Source organism: Pelodiscus sinensis, chromosome 16 (genome assembly GCF_049634645.1).
Source record: "Pelodiscus sinensis isolate JC-2024 chromosome 16, ASM4963464v1, whole genome shotgun sequence".
In the NCBI taxonomy this organism is placed as follows: Eukaryota; Metazoa; Chordata; order Testudines; family Trionychidae; genus Pelodiscus; species Pelodiscus sinensis.
The window spans coordinates 27,111,586-27,136,454 of NC_134726.1; the positions used below are offsets into that span (position 1 = coordinate 27,111,586).

The 24,869-nt window shown below is 45.1% G+C and overlaps 1 long non-coding RNA gene across 1 annotated transcript; it reads right to left on the reverse strand.

The window, feature by feature from the left end:
- Nucleotides 1-12,680: 12,680 nt before the first annotated feature.
- LOC142818549 (uncharacterized) lies at nt 12,681-21,773 on the reverse strand. Its single transcript, XR_012896059.1, has 3 exons — nt 20,606-21,773; nt 13,964-14,087; nt 12,681-12,990 (listed from the first exon to the last, which is right to left on the reverse strand). It is a non-coding gene; the product is annotated as an uncharacterized LOC142818549 (long non-coding RNA).
- Nucleotides 21,774-24,869: the final 3,096 nt, after the last annotated feature.

The window sequence follows — 24,869 nt, forward strand, 5'->3', positions numbered from 1 at the left end:
CATTATAGGCCTTTCTAATGACACAGAACCGAACACCCTTTCCCTGCCCTTCTCCAAGGCCCTGCCCCTTTTCTGAGGCCGAGGCCCTGCTCTACCCCCCCCCCCCCCCCCACACTCCATCCCTTCTCCCTCTAGCGCTCATTCTCTCCATCCTCACTTGCCCATTTTCACCAGGCTGGCTCAGAGAGATGGGGTGCAGACCAGCTGGGGGTGCAGGCTCTGGGATGGGTTCAGAAATGAGCAGTTCAGAGTGTGGGAGGGGGCTCCAGACAGAGACAGTGGGTTGGGATGTGAGAGGCGGTGAGGACTCTGAGTGAGGGAGTGGGTCCAGGGAAGAGTGTTTTGGAGTGCAGGAGGGGGCTCTGGGGTGGAGCCAAGGGGTTCATGGGAAGGGGCTCTAGGCTGAGGCAAGGGATTGGGGTGTGGGATGAGGAACAGGCTATGGGCTGCGGGTGCTTGGTCCAGGTTGGGGGAAATGAGGGGTTTAGGGTACAGGAGGGGGCTCTGGGCTGAGAAGAGGGTTGAGCATTGAGGGGGTATGAGGGCTTCAGCTGGGGTGATGTGGGGCTGGGGTGAGAGGTTTGGGGTGCAGGCTGGTGTTCTGGGCTGGGATTTAGAGGTCTGGAGGGAGGGAAGGGAATCAGGGCTGGGACATGGGGATGGAGTGCAGGGTTGGAGATAAGGGGAGCAGGCTCCAGGTGGCACTTACCTCAAGCAGCTCCTGGAAGCAGCTTGAAACATGTCCCCCCTCAGACTCCTACAGCCACCCCCTCCCCCATTGGTCACAGTTCCCAGCCAATGGGAGATGTGGGTCTGCCACTTACAGCAGGGGCAGTATGCAGAGCCCCGTGGCTTCCCTTATTCATAAGAACTATAGGGGCTTATGGTGACTGCTTCCCAAGAGCTGTGCAGCGTGGAGAGCTGTGCAGACACCTGGTCACCCCAGGCTGAAAAGCTTCCTGGCCTCAATTTGTCATGCTTGTTTTATTGCACTTTTCCCTGCCTCATCTCCCCCAACTTAGAGGTAGCAGTGACCCAGTGAACTGCTTTGAGTTATCACCTCACCCTGGGTATGTCTACACTACCCCGCTAGTTCGAACTAGGGGGGTAATGTATGCATACCGAACTTGCTAATGAAGCCCGGGATTTGAATTTCCCGGGCTTCATTAGCATAAAGCCGACTCCGCCATTTTTAAAAGCGGCTTGTTCGAACCCCGTGCCGCGCGGCTACACGCGGCACGGGCTAGATAGTTCGAACTATGTAGCCATTCCAATCTATCTGTACACCTCGTTCCACGAGGCGTACAGATAGTTCGGAATAACTACATAGTTCGAACTATCTAGCCTGTGCCGCGTGTAGCCGCGCAGCACGGGGTTCGAACAAGCCGGCTTTTAAAAATGGCGGAGCCGGCTTTATGCTAATGAAGCCTGGGAAATTCAAATCCCGGGCTTCATTAGCAAGTTCGGTATGCATACATTACCCCCCTAGTTCGAACTAGGGGGGTAGTGTAGACATACCCCCTCTGAGTTACCTCTTCTCATGGCATCCCCCAGGTTTCTCTGTTAAAGATGAGCTGCTGCTAATTGCTCACTTCCATGGTGGACCGCTGCTATGGTTCCATCGGCACACCCCACAAATTCTAGGTGCACAAGTGCAGTTAGCAAAACTACCCTATCCCAGGAGACCATCTTGGTTACAACCATCTTGTGTCCCACTGAAATGACAGGGAGATAGAGAAGTAGCAGGGGGATAGAAAAGGCGGTGAAAGAGATCTAGATTAGAAGATAGGTTGGGGAGGGGCATGACCAGGGCCAGGGAAGGATACTGGGAAATGGAGATGGCAATTCATAGTGAGACCAGCTGTGGAGACTGGTCAAGGGACAAGGGAGAATGGAGATATCAGAACAGAGAGAGGATAAGACAAGAAAAGAGAGAGAGGAGATGTGCCAGCTCAGAGGACAAGGGATGAAGCAGCACAGAGAAGTCTATGGACAGATGAGAGGAGGGGACAGAACAATGCAGAGATCAAAGAGGGGATGAATCAGCACCCAATGAAACTGCTGTGGACTGTACCTAACAAAGCCAAGGCAATGTGAATAAATTCCACAAGGTTCCATGGTTATAGAGCAGTGGTGGGCAACCTGCAGCTCGCGGCTATGGTTCCATCGGCACACCCCGCAAATTCTAGGTTAGCAAAACTCCCCTATCCCAGGAGACTGTCTTGGTTACAACAATCTTGTGGCACTGAGATGAAGGAGGGCCACTCATGCGGCCCAGTCACTATCCTATATTGCCCATTGCTGCTATAGATCCTGGGCTGAAGCTTTGTTTATCTACTATATATTTGAGAGAGTTTGCCTATCCGTGAGCAAGTGAGTAAGTCTGTCTGTCAATTGGCCCATCTGTATTTCTCCTAGACAGTAAGATCTAGGTTCACCAAATCTGGTATGCAGCATCCTCTTATACCTTAAAGCAGGTCAGGATTTAGTTAGGTGGGAAGGCATTTCTGATTTGTAAAACCATACTGAAAAGAGAAAGAATCACCAGGCAGGTGAAAGGGGATGTTTGGGGGCATGCACCCCTTCCATCCCAGACTGTCCCAGCCCCAAACCTCCCATGCCCCAGGCGCCTTTAGAGAGGGCAGGGGGGTTGCAGCTTTCCCCTTTCCCAATTTGTATGGGAACATTGCTGGCTGTTCCCGTCCTTAGGGAGCAAGGGGGAAGTGCACAGAATGCACCATTCCTCAATCTGGGCTGCGGAGTGCAGGGGGGTAGATGACCCTGGACCTAGTCTAGCTGGAGGACATGCACCCCTCCCCCGGTTGTGCCTACTGGAGCTGCAGCAGCCATGGAGAGATGCGTCTCACCTGGTCCCAAGCTGCTGTAGAGAGAGAGGGCTGAGGTAGTCCTCACTCCCCAGGGCAGCCTGCATATTGAACCTCTCATTCCCAGTCCCACCCGGAGCAATGATTTAAATGAAGAAAAACAAAAATTAATTGAGTTAAGGACCTGAGCAATGCCAGGTTTATTGTCTAGTAATAAATAGAGGGCCTGCAACATGATCACTCAGAGAAAGAGGACAGGCTGAGGTCTTGTTGCCTCATTGTGAAGAATTCTCCAGGAGTCAGAGGCCATTCTGCCCTCCCAGACAAGGAACTTGCTAACTTTGAAGAGATGATTGTTAAAGGGATGGGAGTAAATCACAGTGCAGCCAATGGTCAGCGCGCTGGTCCTGGATGAGTTAGAATTCTCAGAGCATTGGATTTTCACAATCTCTGAGTGCCATGCACTCCCCCTCCCCACTGCTGTCTGAGTACAAAGAGGATCCAACACTGGGTTATAGACAGAAAGGGTGTGTCTAGACCAGTGTTTCTCAACCTTTTTTTGCTCATAGCCCCCTTCTGAGCCTCATTCATCATATGCCTGGCAGTTAGGTTTGGGTGGCCCCCTCAGAAACTTACTGTGGCCCCCTAATGTTCCGTTTTTTTCCATGTGGCCCCCTAGAAGTAAGGCATGGCCCCCTGGGGAGCCATATGGTCCACGTTGAGAACCACTGGTCTAGACTACACCTCTCTGTCGACAGAAAGATGTAGATTAGGCACGTCGAAATTGCTAATGAAGCCGGGATTTAAATATCCTGTGCCTCATTAGCATAAACATGGCCACTGTTTTTTTTCAAAACTGAGTTTTTTCAGAAAAAAATGGCAGTCTAGACATGGATCTGTCGAAAATAAGGCCTTTTTCGACAGATCCTGTATTCCTCGAAAAATGAGGTTTACAGGATCTGTCAAAAAAAGGCTTTATTTTTGACAGATCTGTGCCTATACTGCCATTTTTTTTTAAACTCTATTTCGAAAAAAAGCGGTGGCCATGTTTATGATAATGAGGCATGGGATATTTAGATCCCGACTTCATTAGCAGTTTCGACGTGCTTGATTTACATCCCTCTGTCGACAGAGAGATACAGTCTAGACATAGCCAAAGTGTCCAGGAAGTTTCTAATGAGAAAGAAAGCTCAGTGAGATGGTCAAAAGGCAGAAGATGGTTTGGGGCCTGATCTGTGCATCTCTGAATTGAAATTGTGAATCTCTCATCTTCTTCAAGCTCACAGAGGGGTGAATGAAAGCCCTGGGATTAATGTTTAATGCTCGAATTGGTCAGGATGTTTGGGTTCCTTCAACCCAACTGAAACAGACGTTCACCTGACCCAAAGCAGCAGCCATGCCGGATATTGCGGGTGACCCTGGTCTCACCATCAGCAGAAGGTCAAGGCAGGGTCATCAAGTTCATGATCCCCTCACTTCATTTACCTGGCTTAACAAAGCACTGTGCACTGGACCTGCAATAACAGATGAGGTGTGCTGTCCGTGTCTGCTGGGGCGTGTGAAACTTCAAACCTCCTAATTGTTTTAGGGCCCCTCATGTGAGCTGATGGAACACAGCATCAGGGAGAGCCATCATGTGAGAGCCAACCCAGTGCAGGCACCTTATTTGTGTTTCGATCCTTGTGAATGTGTGTGTTGCAGGGTGCCAGTCTGCTGGAATCCCACACTGGCCAAATTAGCTCCTGTGCTCCCTGCAGGAAAGGGAGGTAGCAATGCTGAGCGAGAGAGAGACTTGTACATACACAAAGGGCCTTCTGAGCTAAGAATCTCAATGGGAAACAAGGACCATCAACATTAACAATGATACACATAAAGTCCTTGGGCTGCATTAGCCCTCTTCCTTCTTTTCCTATGGCATGGAGGGATCTTCCCTGAAATCCTGCTGCTAACAAGAGTTAAAGGCCTTGTTTTTGAAAGGCTACCTGCCTAGACAGACCAGCAGGTCCACCAGCTAGGCTAGTGTAGGAAAATCCACAATATTTGGCTTAAAAAAAACTAGAGGAGATAGCATGGTGAAAGGGAATGACATGGCATCATTTGGATGACTGTTGATAGATTTTAAAGTCATGTTTATTCTTGGAAAATAGCCATGATGCTGAAACAACTTGAGGGTGTGCTGATTCGCACCTGTGTTTCTGCATGATGACCTAGTTCTCCTGCTTTCTTGTATGCCTGCCTCTTTTCAGCATGCAGATTTCACTCAAAGTGCATCAGCCTTCTGAGAGTGACCCAACCCACTGCATCCCTTTTATTTTCCACTGTAAGTCACCAAAGCTTCCAGTATTCCAGGGAGCGAGATCATGTTTCCTAAAAGATTCTGTTGAGGCTCCAACCCCCTGACTTTGGCATAACCTCCCACTTCCCGCTCATTAATGAGACCCAGGTTCTCAGCAGAGCTTTCATGAGGAGTTATGCACACAATGAGTTTAGCTCATCCGGGAAAGCGATGAGAAGTATCCAAAGCACTGTGCTGAATAGGTCCCCTGCTGTGCTTTGAAACTGAGATAGATTCCCCAGATGAACTTGGCTCTCTTATCTTTGGAAAATGGATGTCTTCATAACGTCGCTGTCCTCTAAGGGCCATTCCAGATAGATTCAGAGGCTTTGGCTGGAGCTTCATAGTTGAAAACTTCTATATAAAAATGGGCCTAAATCAGCGTTCTGGTTCTGAATGTGCCTTAAACTCTGAAAAAGCACTGAGCACTAAGGGGATGTCTACACTACAAAGTTAATTCGAACTAACAGACGTTAGTTCGAATTAACTTTGATAGGCGCTACACTAGCGATCCGCTAGTTCGAACTTAATTCGAACTAGCGGAGTGCTTAATTCGAACTAGGTAAACCTCATTCCATGAGGACTAACGCCTAGTTCGAATTAACTAGTTCGAATTAAGGGCTGTGTAGCCACTTAATTCGAACTAGTGGGAGGCTAGCCCTCCCCAGATTTCCCTGGTGGCCACTCTGGGCACCACTAGGAAAACTCTTCTGCCCCCCTCCCGGCCCTGGAGCCCATAAAGGGGCACGGTCTGGCTACGGTGCCCGTGCCAGGTGCAAGCCTGCCAGCACCCAGCCAGCAGACCCTGCACCTGGCACGGCTCGAGCCAGCCACCCGCTGCCACCCAGCCCTCCGCCTCTTCCCGGGACCAGGCTGGCGGCTCCCGGGAGCCTGCCCGGGGCCGCAAGAGGTGGGTGCCCGCCTGGTCTAGTGCAGACATCATGGACCTCATCCACGACCTCCGCACTAGGCACAGGAAAGTGGCCGTCTAGGGCAGGAGAGCTGCCAGCCTGGCCACCCAGGAGCAGGTTGGCATGAAAATCAAGGTGGTCCACTGAGACCCCTGACCCTGAGCCCTGAGCTTAGAATGGCCGTACTGGGTCAGACCAAAGGTCCATCTAGCCCAGTAGCCTGTCTGTGAACAGCGGCCAACACTAGGTACCCTGGAGGGGATGGACTGAAGACAATGACCAAGACATTTGTCTCGTGCCATCCATCTCCAGCCTTCCACAAACAGAGGCCAGGGACACCATTTCTACCCCCTAGCTAATAGCACTCCATGGACCCAACCTCCATGACTTGATCTCACTTCTCTTTAAACTCTGTTCTAGTTGTAGCCTTCACAGCCTCCTGCAGCAAGGAGTTCCACAGGTTGACTATTTGCTTTGTGAAGAAGAACTTTCTGTTGTTAGTTTGAAGCCAGCTACCCATTCCTTTCCTTTGGTGTCCTCTAGTCCTTCTATTATGGGAACTAATGAAGAACTTTTCTTTATGCACCCTCTCTACACCACTCATGTTTTTATAGACCTCTATCATATCCCCCCTCCGTCTCCTCTTTTCTAAGCTGAAAAGTCCCAGTCTCTTTAGCCTCCCTTCATATCGGACCTGTTCCAAACCCCTGATCATTTTAGTTGCCCTCCCCTCTGCCTCTCTCTCTTCCCCTCTCCCACCTCCTTTTCCCAGTCTCCCCGAGTTTTGTTCAATAAAGAGAGTTTCTATTTTTGAACACACGTGTCCTTTATTTTGTACATCAGGAAGGGAGGCTAGGGAGGGCTAAGTGGAAGGAGGTGAGGGAGGAATGGGGTACGAGTCCCCGATGGGGAGGACTGGACTGGCTCTGTGGGCTCCTCGGGGTGGAAGCTCTCCTGAAGCCCCTTGATTGACCCCCCCTCCCGGATGGTAGCCTGTGGCAAGTGCAGCCGGGCTGATGGCCAAGTGCTGTGATGTGCCCAGTGTGGGTAGTCCGGGCAATTCAAGCCAGGACTGCTTTGCAAGCGGGGCACCCCTGAGAACTGTTTGTCCCGGGTGGGGGTTGGGTCCCTTTAAGCACAGCTCTCGGCTAGCCTGAGACAGCAGCTCCACACTCTAAGTCCTAATCTGATGCCCTGCCGGCACTGCTTCCGGCCATCCTTAACCTCGGTTCAGGGTCCACTCAGTGTGGACATGCTAGTTCGAATTAGCAAAATGCTAATTCGAACTAGTTTTTAAGTCTAGATGCGCTAATTCGAATTAGCTTAGTTCGAATTAACTAATTCGAACTAAGTTAGTTCGAATTAGTGCTGTAGTGTAGACATACCCTAACTGAACTTCACAATGCCCTATCACTACAATGGGCAAACTAACCCCATCTTGATCCAAACATGCCTGAATTGAGGGAAAGTTTGGGTATGGATCTAGATCTGGTTATGAACTTCACTGCTTTGGCCCTGCTGCTTTTTGAAGTGTTAAGGATGGGTTTGGGATGTTAATCAGGGCACCAGGATACTTGTGATTATGGGACTAACTTTTATTTTTAGTATTTCAGCAGGAGACATTAAAGAGCACGAGAACACTGTCTAGTCCATTCAGCCCTTCTTTAAATAAATCCAGAATATAACCACCCAATTCTAAAGGATTAGCTTAATACCCAGCCAACCACTCAAAATAAATCTAAATAATGCTTCCCTTATCCCAGGTCTCCTTCTTTCTCCAAAGCCGTATCTAGTTGTGGTTCTAATACATAGTGGTTCCTATGACTATCAGACTTGTTGCAAGATCTAGTGTGAGTTCTGCCCGTATCGTACTGTGGACTTATGTTCTGTACTCTACAAAAAGTTATTGCTCAACTTTCTCTTCTCAGTCGCATATTTGTGTGTTACTCTGCTTTTAGTTCTCTCTTCTGGTTTGCATTGATGGATTCCTGTGCTATGAGAAGTGGGCCTATTTTGTCAGTTTGAAATCAGTCTCAAGCAATTTAGGTCACAAAGTCCAAGAGTGTTTATGAAGATGCTCCACACCAAAAATATTGTCAAAAACAAAAGCCATCCCTCCTCCTCCTGTTGCATCTTCCCACGATGTCAGGCTCTGGGGGACGTGGGACTAGGCAGGTGGCTTTTGGTGCAGGATTCTGTTTCTCCAGTCAGTTAAGGTCTTTGTTTTAGGAGTCCTGCCCCTTCTTTTTCCCTTCTTGTGAAAACAGTTAGTAGGATCTTTAAATGTATCTCTTCTTCCTTCTCTTAACCAGAGGGACAATTTTAAAAAGTTTTAGGGTATTATTACTGGTCCAGATCCTCTAAGGTATTTAGGTGTCTAACTCCCAGATCAATGGGAGTCAGGTGCCTACATAGAATCATAGGAAAATAGGGAGGGAAGGGACTTTGAGAGGTCATTATGTCTAGCCCCTTGTGCGGAGGCAGGCCAACTATACCTCAAGCATCCCTGACAGGTCTTTGTCCAATCTGTCCTTGAAACCCCGCAGTGATGGCAATTTCATTACCTCCCTTGGAAGCCTATTCCAGAACTTAACTACCCTCATAGGTAGAAGGATTTTCCTCATATCTGACTAAACTCTCCCTAGCTGCCGATTAAGCCCATTACTTCATGTCCTACCTTCAGAGGTCATGAAGAACAACTGTTGTCATCCTGCCTCTTTATCACTGCCCTTAACATGTTGGAAAACGGTCCCTCAGTCTTTTCTCAAGACTAAATGCACCCAGGTTTTTTTTCACCTTTCCTCATAGGTCAGATTTTCTAAACCTTTTATCCTTTTTTTTGGCTTTCCTCTGGATTCTCCTATTTATCTACCTCTTTTCTGAAATGTGGTGCCCAGAACGGTAACACAGTACTCCAACTAAGGCCTCACCCATGCCAAGTACAGCAAGACAGTTACCTTTACACAAGACACGCCTGTTGACACTGGACTCTTTCACAGCTTTAGCACGTTGTTGACTCCTATTCAAGTTGTGATCCACTATAGTTCCCAGTGCTTTTCAGCAGCTCTACCAAATACATTGGAGCATCTGGGCCTAAGTCATTGAGAAGCCTAAATCCCACTGACTTTCATTGCATTTCTTTAACTAACAATGAACTTTTCCCCCGACCCAACTTGGCCAGTAGCCTCTAATCTACACTTTACTTTCTTCTCCTTTCACTCCTTCTAGTTACCCTTTAACTAACTAACTGCGTTTCTCCAATAATGCTTGTTCCTTTTAGGGCAAGTATTTGGTTTTTAAAAAAGGAGCAGAGACCATGTATTCTTTCTTCTTCATTCCCCTGGAGCTCTTTACCAGCACCCCCCGGTGATTCCAACAAGAGCTCTTTCAGCCCACCATGACTTTCATGACCCTGGCATTTGACATTCCCTAGGAAGAGCGGGATGGAAAGTCATAAATATTTTCATGAAACTTTTAGACTGATAATTTTTCATTTTTGGTGGGGAATTTTTCACAGATTTTTTTTGTTTTTTCAATGCAGAAATGAATTATTTTCCATTTCCAGTTAAAAAAATTTCAACCAACGAACAGTATTTGGGTTTTCTATTGAAAAAAACAACAAAAAATATCAAATGAAACAAACAAATTCACAATACGTTTTCCTTTATAAGGCCAATTTCCAGTAAAAACAATGGGCTTGACTGGGAATTTGTCAACAGGCTCTAACCAAATCTGATCCCTAGGAAAATAAGCAAGACAATCAGGAACATAAGAAATCTCATTTCAATGGGAGTTTTGTCATCAACTTAAATGAGAGCAGACTTTAAAAAAAAAAGAAAAAGCCATCTTTCACAAGCCATCCCCATAGGCTGTGGTCAGACACAACTATCCACCATTTGCATCTCCCACCTATCTCCATTGGCTCTGGTCAGACATGGCTACCTGCCACACACATCTCCTACCCATCTGGTGAGTCTTCTCGTCTCTGTTTTTGTTTCATGCCACACCTCTTCTGCCTCTCCTCATTTAGAATAACAGCCCTTCTGACCCAGCGCAGGTGGGCTTTCCAGGCCCAGCAATTTGGGGACAATTAGCTCAATGTGGAAGCTTGGCGGAGAGGAAATTTACACCTCCAGCTGTCCCTGGAATGAATTACCAGAGCTGCTAATGGGCGGGTGCCCCAGTGCCTCATAAATCGTGTGACTGAGGGCGAGCAGCAATGTGCTGCTTTGATCTGGACACGCTGCCCTGCCATGAACAGGAAAAGGAAGAGGTGATTTTTCATGGATTACTACTCACTCCAACCTACAAGTTTTCCACTCTGCTGAAACTTTGACAGTGCCTAATAATCAATCAATGGGGCTTTCCTCTCTCCTTGCTTGGCTTCTATTCCCCTCCCCAACCCCTGACAGACCCCCACCGCTACCACCGTAATGTTCCCATTTCACACAGACCCCGGAAAGATTTCCCATCCTCCCCCTCTCCAAGACCAGCCCTGGGGGTTGTCTCACACTTCCAAGGAAGAGAGAGGAGTCAAAAGGTGAAACACAGGGGGAAGGGAAGGGAAGGGAAGGGAAGGGACCAGCCAACGCATTCAAAACTGAGAAAAAACTTTCTGTGACAAGGTTCAATGGCTGTGAGCTAAATGTCTCATCACCTGTTTGTGCAGGGAAAAGGAACCAACACCACCACATCCAAACACCAAAGCCGGCACAATCCTTCGCCAGGCTCATGTGTTTGTGTGCTGACCCTCAGCCTGCTTGTGCCTTTGGATCATAAGCCTTGAGTGACAGAGAAAGTCTCTTCTCTGTGTTTGTACAGCGCCTAGCATGGTGGAATCTCATTCTTGACGGAAGCCTGAGGGTGCAACCATAGTAATAAAAGAATAATAATCATGGAAAGTGGAGGCCTAACAGGTGATGGAAACTGCCTTTGCTCTGCCCCCACACAAACAACTTGGCTTCCTTTGCTCCGAGGACTGGTGGGACAAACCTGCATTTCAATCCGCTCTCTGATAGCTTTCTCACAGAGCCGGGGCATTTTTTCATCCAAAGTGTGTCACCACTATGTGGTGTGACTTGGGCTCTTTATTTCTGAGAAGCGATGCTCCAGCCTCCCTGATCCTGCCCCTCACCTGAATAATGCTTTCCCCTCTTGCAAATTCATAAGACAAGTTAGAGGATCTATTAGAAAACAATCAACCAGATAAACAAACAAGCCCCGCTATGGGCTCCCCAATGAAGTTTTGGAAGCTGAGATGCTGAGATGAAAACAAAAGGGCAAATAGTGCTGCTGATGGACTGTGTAGCTGTGGGCAAGTCCCTAAATCATACTCTGCCTCAGTTTCCCATCTGTCAAATGTAGAGAACACACTCACCTCATGGGGAAGGTGGAGTTGAATCAATTAGTGTTGTTGGTAAGATGCTGTTAGAACCTGAGTGGAAAGACACAAGAGCAGATCAAAGTATTGTCCTAACAACATTGTTGCAATATAGGCAGCTCTTTGTCATGGAGGACAGTCCTGCTGATCAGATCTCTTTTGTCACCACCCATGCCCCACGAGAGGTTAGCATGCTGATCTACTCCCTGGGTCCAGCATCTCTCAGGATTAGCCCCACCTGCTCACACACACATTCTCCAGCTGTTATGACAACACACTCGGGGGCGGGGAGAGGTGTTTATGCTATGTTTTGTCCTATTGATTGACCAGCCCCCCTGGAAGTTTACTGGTCTTTTCCTAATGAATTCTTTGAATTGAAATGTGTACCAAGTGCCCCAGTAATGAATCCAAATCTTGAAGGCTCGCTGAATCTGTTTTTCAGTTCACTTCCACCGCGGCTAGACAGAATTAGCCCTCACCTAACACAGAGCACAGACTTGATACAACCTTGTTTAGCACAATTGCTTTGAATCCATTATATTGACAATATCAATTTGTGTAATTCCAGCATTAGGATTTTGTACTAAATTGTGTTTGAAAGGAGCTGCTGACCTTGATTAGCTCTTTAATTGTGGTTAAAATCCAGAGTCATTCAGACACCAGCTCTGCCCGTGTTAGAGAAGGACCTTGCCTTGTGACAGGGAAGTCAATAACTGCCATGATCCCAAGGACAGAGTTCCCTTGGTTGATACACTCCCAATCTCACCAGTGCCTTTGTTTAGCCATGTCCACCTACTTCGACTGTAGTCTGTGAGTTTCAACCACTAGTGAACATCTCAAGAAAATAGACTGTCACACCAAAGTGTTGCTCTGGACAAACAATGCAAGAGCAGAAATCCTAATCCGAGAGTCCAGCTGGAATTTATCCAGGAAAAAACACCTTGATGCCCCATGTAGTTTCAAGTGGATTCAAGATTCTTTTTCACATCCTCTCCTAAACAGGGAGGCAGCACAGTTGTGCGCTGTCAAACAGCTGCACTCCAGGGTGGACAAGATGAAGAAAGTTTCTGTCTATGGGGCTATATTGTGCTTACCTGAATTACAAAGAGTAGTCCCATTAGTTTTGGGATCTTTAGGCAGGAAAGGGACAATAATAATGTCATTACAGCAATCAAAAGAAAGAAGAGGATCTTCCTTAGATTAATATACAAAAAATCCCAAAGGGCAACTAGATGGCCAGATTAAGTGTAGATACCTACATGATGATTTGTGCTCTCAAAGTGACAATGGGAATTTCAGCTGGGATAGTCAAAGGGCCCAAACTCCTATTAAAATAAAAGGGGAACTGGGTGCCTTATTATCAGAGGCCTACTGGAAAATCCCAGCCACTTACCTTGAAATCTAAGTTGGAAACCTGGGCCCAGAGGCAGAGGAGAATGTCAGAGCAATGCAGATGAATGATTATTCCCCATGTTTCCAACCGCTACAACTGGTTGTGAGAGGGAGGAAGGATGCAGTATGCTAGGACACCCTCTGGTTCTGCAGAGATTTTAAGTTCATTATAAAAGGAAAAGAACAAGCCTCAGTATTTAAGTTAATAGGGACTGTGGCCCAAAAGATAGCAGAAGGAGCCGTTTAGAGATAATTGTAAGGGAGAGGGGAACAGATCTGGCAGGAAAGATTGAATATCTTGCTTTGGTGAAACTGACTGTTTCAATTAAAAATGATAGAGCCATGTTCCGTTAAGAGCAGCAGATTTTAATGAATTTTGTATGAATAGAAGCTGTTCACATCCTGACTTACTGACAATTGATCTGTTCTTTGGAGACCATGTGCTCCCTTCGATCTGTGTCCCATTGACATCAAATGAGAGTGGTGTGCCTGGAATCCAGGGGAGAAACTACTAACAGATCCTATGAGGCTTCATGTGAGACATGTGCATGTGGTTTGATGCTGAGTCAAACAAATTAATTACTAGCAAAATGCATCAGTCCTGATAATGTCACACTCACAGCACAAGGTGGGAGGGGTTAATATGTGGGAAGGGGGAATGAAGCGACAGCAAAAACAGGAGGGGGGAGAGAGAAAGAGAGAAACCAAGTGTGTACAAAAGAAGGATGGAATCAGAGAAGCAAGAGCACAATGGAAGAGAAGGAGAAAGAATGTGTAAGAGAGAAACTGACACAGAAAGACAAGAAAGGGGTGGAAAAAAGAGCAACGAAGTTTATGAAAGAGGAATAAAACAATGAGAGAGAGAAAGAGAGAAGAGAGGAAGGAAGGGAGAAACAAAGAGAGGGGGGAGAGAGAGAAATGTATTCTCTGTGCTTGAGAAAAAGACAATAAAACCTGCGGACTCCTGTCATGCCCGTAGAGCCTGGCTCTATTTACTGTTTCCTCATTTAACCTGGTTAATTTTTAATAATGTTGAAATTTTCATTTTAATAATTTAGGTAAATTATTTATTAAATCACAGGATAAAGGGATCATAGCAATTATGAACTGACAGTGTTACCTGGGGCTCATGAGAAGGTAAGGGTTGTGCAAAAGTCCTTGTTATTGGATGAACATTAAATTAGTAACAACTCCACATCAAATTCAAATTGCTTTCTTCCAAGCCTGAGTCTGCTTTCTCACTCCTGCAAAGGAAATGGTGGACAGAGAGGGGTACGTGAAGGCAGTTGAGTACTAGCAGGCATTTTCCAGAGGGCACCAGGCTAGCAAGGAGATACTCTTCTCTCCACAAGAGGGCAACAAAGTGACCAGGTGCCCAGATATTATAGTGCCTAGATATTACAGTGATAGGTGTTAATACAGACATCTGGATGAATGTATGGATGATTCTGACCTCAATGGTTGAAAATGTTCCTTCTACCCTTGTGTTAATGAAAAACATTGTGATTAGACTACATAAAAAGCCCGACTTTCCTCAAAAACTTCCAGCTTTTCATCAGAAAACCCCACATTTTTCTCAGCTGAATTTTTCCCTGTTTTCAGCAGCTATCAATTTTCCTACAGAAAGTCAAAATTTTCCATGGAAAAGATCTTAATTTTCTGACCAGCTCTGCTTACTACAGTTTTCTGCTACTCATTATTTAACCTATAAGTAGTAAACTCAATGTTATCATGCATGGATTAGCAAACTAGGCTATTGCTCAGGAAGACTGGACTGTCTAGCATCAATAAATACTTCTCAAGAGTTATTGAAAATACTTTCACATTTTTAAGAGGAATATTTTCTTGAAAAGGGTCGTTCTGAAAAGAATAAAATAAACATCATTTTCCTAAATATTTGCACAAAAGATGACTCACAAATATGTCTGCTCTTCCCTAATTATTCATCAAAATCACATACCTTTATAAGCATGTCCCATTGTCCTGACAAATCTTTATGATTTTTAAGTGAGCTTGATCAAGTTTTGCACCATGCCAAAGAGCTTGAGGGTTTAACAAACAGAACACTCCATGTGGAAAAGTAACATTATCTTTTGGTCATTAGCTTTACAAAAGCTTAACTCAAGTTTAAGTTCTGTTCATTTTATATTACAAAAAAACAGATTGTATTATAACAAACTGCGGAGAGGGATGAAAGTTAAAAAAAAAATGCTTCCGGGTTTATAAATCTTATATGAGCCAAAACCCGTGATTCTCCAGAGTTTATAAACTAGGATGACCAAATAGCAAGTGTGAAAAATTGGCATTTGGGTGAGGGGTTAATAGACTAGGGGGAAATAGATGCCTATATAAAACAAAGCCACCAAAATCTGGACTGTCCTTATAAAATCAGGGCACCTGGTCACCTTTATAAACTGCATGGGAGCCTGAAGTGCTTATAAAGTCTCTCTAAGGAGCTTACACTCTTTAAAGAAGTTCACAGAGTGCTCATAGATTCCTCACAGGTTCAGAAACACAGCAAATCACTAACATATGAATACCTAAGATTCAAATAATACTCTAAGGCTACTCTCAAGAGCACGTCCACACGTCAAAGCACATTGCAAAAGTGATGTGCTTTTGCGCAAGAGAGTGTCCACACTGCATGGATGCTCTTGTGCAAGAAAGCTCTGATGGCCAATCAAAGAATGGCCACCAGAGCACCTGTGCATTTTCCCATAGGGGTTACTTGTGCAAGAAAACCTCTGGAGTGTCCACACTTCCCTTTTTGCGCACTAGCTGTAGCACAAAAGGGAGTTATGCTTCTTAGAAGGAGGTTTGCCTACACTGGCAAAAGACCTCCGTTCTGCCGTTTTACTGCTGATTTACTTGTACAAAAGTGCATTTGAGGTATGGATGCTCTGCAGGTTTTTGCACAAAACCTCCCATTTTTGCGCAAAAACCTTGCAGCCGCTTTTCCGGAATAACTTGCCAGCTGTCTACACTGGCTGCTTGCTTTTCCGGAAAAGCAATGGCGATCTAATGTAAAATCGTCATTGTTTTTCTGGAAAAACTATGCTGCTCCTGTTCAGGCAAAAGTCCTTTTCCGGAAAAACTGTTCCAGAAACGGGCCAGTGTAGACAGCCCAGTAGTCTTTTCTGCAAAAAAGCCCCAATCGCGAAAACGACGATCACGGCTTTTTTGCGGAAAAGCGTGTCTACATTGGCACGGACGCATTTTCAGAAAAAGTGCTTTTCCAGAAAAGCATCCTGCCAATGTAGATGCGCTTTTTCCGGAAATACTTATAATGGAAAACTGATCCATTTTAAGCATTTCCGGAAAAGGGTGCCAATGTAGATGTAGCCTAGGAGTTTCTAGGCTAAATTGTGTATGAGAACATATTTTTAAAAAAACAAAGCCAAATATCATTTCAACTTTTATGTTAAAAATATAACATAACACCTTGCTCAATTACCCTCAACCACCCACAAACATTTTCTCCTTTCAGGAGATCAGGTGAAAAAATGAAAGTGCAAAGACTTTATTTTAAAGGAAATTAATGTTTGTTGGAAAGGGATTAAATCTGAGCAGAGCTAGCTGAAATTTTTGTGACAGAAAATGCTGAAATCAAAATATTTTGCAATAATTTGTCAATTTTGTCAAAATGTTCAATGAAAAATTATTTCAGTAAGGTCAAAGTGCTTTTTTTTACTTTATCATTTCAACTGTTGTATTAAAACTATAAAGTAGCACAGTCAGTTCAATATTTTTTGTATCACAGGAAATTTTAAAATTTCAATTTTTTGTTCCCATGCAGGATGAAAGGATATTTGAAATGTGAAAGTTTCCCATGAAATAGAAATTTAGCATTTTTCACCAGTTTTAAAACTGATGTTACAATAGAAATGTAGTTATTTTGACCACAGAGGTAGCTACTGCAACAAAGCAATAATTCACTGCCTATTCTGATGATGCAAAAAACAGGGGGGGAAGCTTAACCTCAATTTAACCATTTATTCATGATCTCCTTAACCTGCTTTCTCTCATAACTTCGCTTCCACTTGAATTAAGATAATTTCACAACTTCAGTATCTCCTGGGAGGAACCATAGTATACTTATTGCTTTTAATCTGTATATTAGACCTATGGCGTATCATGTAACAAAGCTTTTCATAGTATACAGGTCTGTAAGTGTTTAAATGTGAAGAAGGGACTTGTTCCCTTATTCTGAAATCAGTCTTTTTACAACATGTGGACTATTTTCCTGGGAGGAGGAGTTAGCATAGTAAGGTAGGCAGGCTTGCTCACGCTCACAGACCTGAGTGAGAGCATAATATTAGCCTATGACAATCATGTACTTTTTGAAGCCCAGTCTGGAATGACTGCACCCGGGCAGGAAGCAATTAATAATGATGTGCATGATCACGTTGAATGCATCTTCTCACACGCTTTATTGGTGAACTTGTAACAGGAGCCTTCTCTCCCCCACCCCCACCTCCACCCCCCTTCACTTCCGCTTCTGTGATCTCTCTACCAGCCCACTTATAACTATTATTCAGCAATCATTGGGCCTGATCCAAAGCCCACTGAAGTTAAAAGACTCCTATTGACTTCAACAGGCTTTGACTGAGACCCACAGAAAGCTGCACGTGCATATAACCTGGAGAGGTTAAGAAACCAGGTCCTGGACACCAGGAAAACAGGTTCTACCTCAGACAAAGGCACCCAGGAACACATGCTGGGAGAGACATTTCCCAGCCAAGATTTTGCTTAGAAACACAAAACGGACAATTCCATTGTTCCCACAGCTCCTCAGGGAAGAGGGTCCCTTGAGAGTCTTCCGTGGTTTTCCCATGCACATCACAGACCCCCCTCCCCCACACACCACCACCATCCTTGCTCCTGCAGGCCACAGGCAGGGAAACTGAATGTTTGCCTTGATTTTATGTTGTCATTCACTGCCCTCCCTTTTTTATTAAAAATCGTAGCCCAAGCTCCTCCTCTCTGTCCCTTCCCGCCATGTTCCCAAGGTGCCAACTAATCTCTGATGCCCAGCTTGTACACAGCCACCTCTAATTGCTCCTGCATTTTCATCTGGTGTAAGTTCAGCCATGGCTGCAGCTGCCCCTCCACCCCCTGGGAATTCACACCTTCATTATCACTCTTTACTGCAGAGCCGTCCGCGGGCTCTGGGCTCCGAACAGCAGCTCTGATAAAAAATAGAGCAGCTTTTCAGTGGTTTCAATTTTAATTACCAGCATCAAGGCAGCTCGCATTCTCACCAGGCTGCTTCGCACTAATTAAAGTGAGGAGGAGTTTATGGAAGGGACACCAACTCCACTTCACTCCCTCATCTATTATTTACAGACAGTAATACAAATAATTTCCAATTTAAACAGTCTGAGCTGGCCAGCAAAAGGAGGGAGAGCGAGTGGCAAGGAGAAACTCATATAAAGAACAGAAACTAACAGGATGGGAGGGAAAATCGTCCCTTAGTGCCCCCTAGTGAGATAATTTCCTGTAGGGATCCCCCCAGATCAGAGGTGCATATGTGCTAGGGAGGCCAATGAAATGTCAGACATTTATATCTTTCAGTGACCCGGCCTGACCCGACCAATGACACCTTGACCTTTTAGTGACTAGACTGCCAGCAGTGAAAGACCATTATGAAAAATTCTACAGTATATTGCAGTAATTGCCTAAGACACTGCGGCATTGTTCTTGTGGGATGTGGCGGTTCGTACCAATGCAGAATACTACCATATTTTGTCTTTTCTAGGGGGGAGGAGCCAGATGAAGACACAGACTCAGAAATTCTGACACAAGGAGGCCAAAAATTCTGGTGTCCTCTGGTTGAAAGGGAAACATGGCACATTCACAAACAGCTTCTGCCCCTACACTTTCTGTCGTTAGCGGGTTTTACCTGAAAAAATACAAGTGAACGCCTGAGCTGTGAGCTCCACAACGATCAATGACTTATGAGCAAACAAAGACAGACCCTTTCCGTCCAGCAACATCAGTGTGGAAGTGCAGGAGGAATTCAGCTAATTAAAGGGGAGCTGAAGAGGCAACGAGAAGGCTTCACTTTGTGTGTTTAGACAATTTATGATGTCATCAGTCTCCTGGCTGGAAGTGTTTCAAGAGCAGATGCCCTGGACACCTCTGAGTTTGATGGCAGCCTTGTGTTTGACTATTGGCAGAGCGGATGTTGGGATAGTGGATCTCAATAGCTCAAAAGCTCTGTTGCCCCTGCGTGTCTGGTTCACTGAATGCACAAAAGGCCTCATTCCAAAACCAGGCAGACGCACTCTGTCTTGAGCTAACCCACTATTAGGAACCTTAAAAAACTGAAAAGTGGCAATAAAGCTTTAAAAGTAGAATCTGTTTCTGAAAATGATAGGACCTGGAGGTGGTCCTGAGCACCACACAAAGGAACAGACCCAAACCTCCCCTAAGTCAGGAGGGGGGATTCAGATGTAGGGTTCTGTTTTGGGCCCTTATATCTTTCAATGGCACTTGCTAAAAAAGAGCGTCTGGAAAGATGTACCACTTTTTAAAGAGTTATATTCCTGTAGACCTCACAAGACTATGCAATGTAACATATGCCAAGACTGGGAGTTTTATAAACTGTAGAATAGAAATATCTAGCACTGGGCGGTGCTGGGCTAGACAGACCTTTGCTCTTTTTCAATTAAACAGTTCCATGGCTACAATAAACACAGAACATTTAAGCTTGCTCTGCACAATAGATGTTGCCATGCCCAGAAATTATGTTATAGTACAGTAGTGTCTCAGTCGGGTTGTTTGGTTGGCTCCTGCCAGTGTAGATGGAACCAACCAATATTACTGAATTTTTGTTAAAGATCGTGTCTTAACAGGGCCTTTAAATATCATCATTTGTGAATCACTTTCTGATCTCAATGCTAATTTGGAGTATCTCCATGGATGACAACAACATTATTCTGGATTTTTACCAGGCTCAGTGAAATAAGAATCAAACCTAGTAATTGCAGGCGGAACAACTTCTGTGTGTAAATGTGTTTATTATAGAAAAGCATCTTCACGGTTGCACAGATGTTGAATGTTTAATCACACAAGGCCTGATCCAACATCCATGAAAGTCAATAGCCCTCAGTGCAGGTAAATACTCCTTTCTCTTTTTCTAGCTTTACATGTGTGTAGCTCCTGTGACTTCATATAAAGATACTCCTGAGTTATGCTGGTGTGAGTGAAAGGAGAATCAGGCCCTTAATTTCAGTTTATTGGGTGGCTCAAGGGACTAGTAAAGGAATACAGAACCTTTCACCTCTAGGCCATTCTTTCAAATCTGGGCCAGGTTGGTGGTGAGTGAAAGTCATTACCACCTGCCAGCTGCTTGGTGGCCTTTGTGAAACGAGCTGGTGGTCTCAATGTTATGAAAAAACATGTCACACCAGGAAAACAGCAGACATATTGCGAATTCCCGGGTAGTTTGCAAAGTGAATAAATTGTCCCGTCCCTTTTATTAAAATAAAAATGTTATTGAGAAGATGTTAGCAATTCATCTTTGGACAAATGTGAGTTTGTGTCCACTGTGCAATTTCACTCCCTTGCCAGGGTTAGAAACGGGGAGATCAAAATTCAGGCTCAAATGTAGGGGCACTAGAAAGGTGACTATTGGATTTATTTACACATAGCATAAAAAGCACCACCCCCGCTGGCTGGAATTGACACTCTTTGTGGCAATCTCAACAGAGAAGCCAAGGACTGAATAGAATAGACACGGGGACAAATTGCCTCTCACCTTCAGAGCTGGTCCCAACAGGGTAGGGTTGAATCCTTTTTGTTGTGGAAGCCTGTGCTCCTGCTGCCTGTGGATAGACGAATTCCCCTTCCAGTGCTGCCACCTTCACCAGGACTAAATAAAAAAAACTAGACACACACTAGTTTCACTGTAATCCAGGCTCCAGATTGACCGTTTTAAATTACAGACTGACACAAAGCAGCATAACTCCTCCTTTGCTGCTTTAGTCTCATTGACAGCAGGGACGAAGCCCCTTACACACTGTACAAACAATGCTGCTCACAGTGCCCTTGATAAGGCTGAGTGAAGGGTGGAATTCTTGGGTTGATCCATGTCCATCACAACTGAAACTTTATTTTATTGCATGTGCATATAGCAGAGAAATCCCGTGCTAAGTGAGTGCTACTGAAAGAGCAAATGTATATTAAAAGGATGGCAGCACAGGGCAAAAAGGAAAGGTTACAGGGCTCACAGTCCTGGCTTTTATGGGCAGTCCCATTAAACAAAACAACTCACACAAGTAAGGGCTGTAGGATTGGGCCTACACTCTGCACAGGAGAGCAGTATTAGCACTCACAGATGAAAGTGAACTCATATGGTGGTATGTTTATGAGACAGTTCATGCTGGACATTGACAAGTTCCATTGACTTCAGCTTGAGTTGTTGGTGCTCAGCAGTTCTGAAAATCAAACCTGATTCTTTTAGCTATATTGACTTCTCAATCAGTTCAGGGGTGTGAGAATCTGAGGGTGGTTTTATGTAGTATAGGACTCAAACCCTGCACAGTTTTACTCCCTACGTCTAGACTGCAGGCTTCTCTCGGAAGAAGCTTTTCTGGAAGAGATCTTCTAGAAAAACGTCTTCCAAAAGAGAACGTTCACACTGCAAAAGCTCATCGAAAAAGCGATCTGCTTTTTCGAAAGATAGCATCCACACTGAATGGACACTATCTCACATGTAAGCTGTGATTACTATGGAAGGAATGGCCACCAGAGCATCTATGCTTTTTCCTCTTTCCTTTTCTTTCGAAAAAACTCCCTCTTCTCTGTCCACACACACCTTTTTCTGAAAGAGATCTTTCGGAAAAAGGCTTCTTCCTCATAGAAAGAGGTTTACCAATGTCGGGAAACCCCCTCTGTTCTTTTGATTTTCTTTCGAAAGAACATGGTTGCAGTGTGGACGTAAGTGAATTTTTTTTGGAAAAATTACTGTTTTTCCAAAAAAACTCTGTAGTGTAGACATAACCTCAGAGACACTTCTGTGGTGCAGCACAAGGACCAGAATAGCACAGGCTCTGGCTAGACATGTAAGAGGTGAACATGTGTTTGAATTTGGCCGCATGTACAAATGCTCAGTGTGTGTATACATCTGTGTTTGTGTGGTTATCACAACATCTCTGTACAGCTTTGTCATTTATGGCTAAGTAAACATTTACATTCTTTTTAAATGAAATAGGATGGATTGCTTGTTTTTGCTTGTATTCATGAGAGACAGATTTTGTTGCTTTCCACGTGCTGAAAACCGGACATATGCAATGGCAAGCCAACACTGCCACATTGACCCACATCCACAGGCCTCTGGAAATATTATTTAGTTGTATTTTTAGACATTTGTTCTTGCTATAAAATGTACATACCGATTATCATGTTGGTCAGGGGTGATGTACCTAAGGCCCGGGGGTTGGATGCAGCCCCGGCTTGCCTCGATCTGGCCCCTGAGGCTTGGGGCTCTTCCCAGCACTGGGGAGCCCAAGCTGGTGAGGGGTAAGTTTTTTTGTTTCTCACTTGTGTTCAACCCCCAACTGATTTTTCTGGCTTCCCAACCAAAAAAGGTTCCCCACCCCAGATCTAGGTGCATGAGCAGCAAATAACTACACACAACTAATAACACCACAAACTTAAACACAGTGTGCCAGCTAAGCCAGTGTTAATGAATGCAGACACAACATAGCCCTCCGAACTTAGTGCAAGCAACTTTTCTTGCAAGAGCCTGGAAAGGAAGATGAGCCAAAGGGAGAATGAGTTTTACAAGAGTTCTTGGCAAGATAAAAAAGTGCTCATGTAGTTGGTGAACAAATGGCTTTTCACCAGAGCTCCCAGGCAGACAGATAGTGCCTCTGTCACGCTGAAAGGTCTTTACACCAGGCCTCACACTCACCTAGGCAGAAAGTGTCTCTCTCTGAAGAGAAAAGGGGTTTTCTAATTTATTGCTTTTATGGAATTGTTCCTCCACAGAGGCACAAATAGCAGCGTATCAATAAAGCCAGTCGTTGGAAGTTGGATATTTCCACCTCTGCCACGGCAAAATAATTAAAAAAGGATTCACAGGATCATAAATTGCACGCCACCAAGGACACAGCCTTCTTAACCCGTAGAGTGCCACGCCATGCCCACATCTGGCCTATGCTACTCAAAGGCAAGAGACCATTATCATCAGCAGCTCAGCCACAAGGAGAGTTCTTGCCTGAGAAGAGACACACTGTGGACCTGTCTACACTGAGAATGAGCTAAGCTAGCTAACACATATCTGTACTTGGCATGGTTTGGGCTCAGCTCCAATACTTAGTGTGCATGGGGTTTAGTTTTAAATGGTGCAAGCCCAAGCCAGGCTATAGACTAGGCTTGATAACAAATAATTAGCATGCCACTATGCTGAAGGGTGGTCAAAACAGGTTGCAGCCACATCAGCCATTACCGTGTTTGGGGAAACCATTTCAAACATGGTTAAGAGCCACAGTATGGTGAAAGCCCAAAAGGGCTCAGCCCCAGTCACAGGACCTCTGGCTCCATCTACATTATGGAATATTATGGAGACCCATCTGGGTGGCCATGGCCAGATTGTGGAATAGCCAGTGTGAAAAAACACATTAACACACTAGCATATTTTTCCAAAAGATAACTTGATTTGGGCTCAAAGCAATGGCCAACCACGTTGCATGTTAATCACACTATTTGCATCTACTCCACAATCAAAGCCAACAACTTCTATTAAATTTGGTGGGCAAGAGGAACTCCACCCAAAGGATTCATGGCATGAAGCGCTAGTTCTTAGCCCCAACAGGTCACAGGATGTTGAACCTGTCCAGTTATGTGACACCAGAGCTATGGCCACGCAAACCAGAACGTTGAGCCTTAGGCCCAGATGAGCATGGGGCTACATTTCTGGTAGGAAGGAAGAAAACATTTGTGTGGCAAGTGGATGTGGGGTTTTGGTGGGGGGGCAGGGGGCTGTTTTGTTTTGAATAGGGCCACTCTGTTTTACAGCTTTTGCAATATTAGAGTAAGTCCCAGCGGAGATTGAAAGCAGAGGAGATGAGTGCTATTCACATAGAGGTCTTTATTTTATTACATGGTGTTGTAATGTATCCCATGCAGATACGCACCACATACTGTGTGCGGGAGTGAGGGGATGTGCGCGTCTGACAGTCAGTCACATAACACAGAATTTGCTCGAAGCCTACAGCCTTCTAACCCAATCCCCATGATAGTGCCCCTTGTATTTCTGGTGCCTCCATTTAGATCCCAGGGATAGAATTTGTCCAGTTGAAGGCTCTTATGTAAACTGCTTTGAGGACAGTGAAGAAAAAGCCTCCAGACTGCCCTCTGAGGTGATGCAGTCACAGATGCTATTCCTGACTTTAACTTCCTTTTTTCCAGGCTACCAAGAATTCAGCACGGATGTCATCCATAGAGGAAGGACTACGGCAATACTCTCCACAGCAGGAGTGGAAATACTAGAATTCAGTTTCCTAGTGGCATTCATGTGGGGATTTATGTTTTTCTTAAAGAGCAGTTCTGTGAACTGGGGCCTGTGTAGCTTGCTGCACACGCACCAAAGTCTTTTGGGCCTAGCTTTCTCCTGACAATTTTACACGGGCAAAACTCCAATTTTCAGAGGTGGGGGTTACTGCTGATTTACACCAGTGCAAGTGACATCGGGATTAGCTCTAGTGAGTAGACAAGGGAAGATGCATTATACCAAAATCCCAAGTCAGATGATCAAATATACTCAGGCAACCTCCTGAAAAGGAATGAAGATTTGCAGGGCATGTAAAATCTCTCTCTCTCTGGGTACGTCTACACTACAGCGCTAGTTCGAACTAACTTAGTTCGAATTAGTTAATTCGAACTAAGCTAGTTCGAACTAACGCATCTAGAACTAAAAACTAGTTCGAACTAGCGTTTTGCTAGTTCGAACTAGTAAGTCCACATTGAGTGGACTCTGAACAGGGCTTAATGATGGCCGGAAGCAGTGCCGGCAGGGC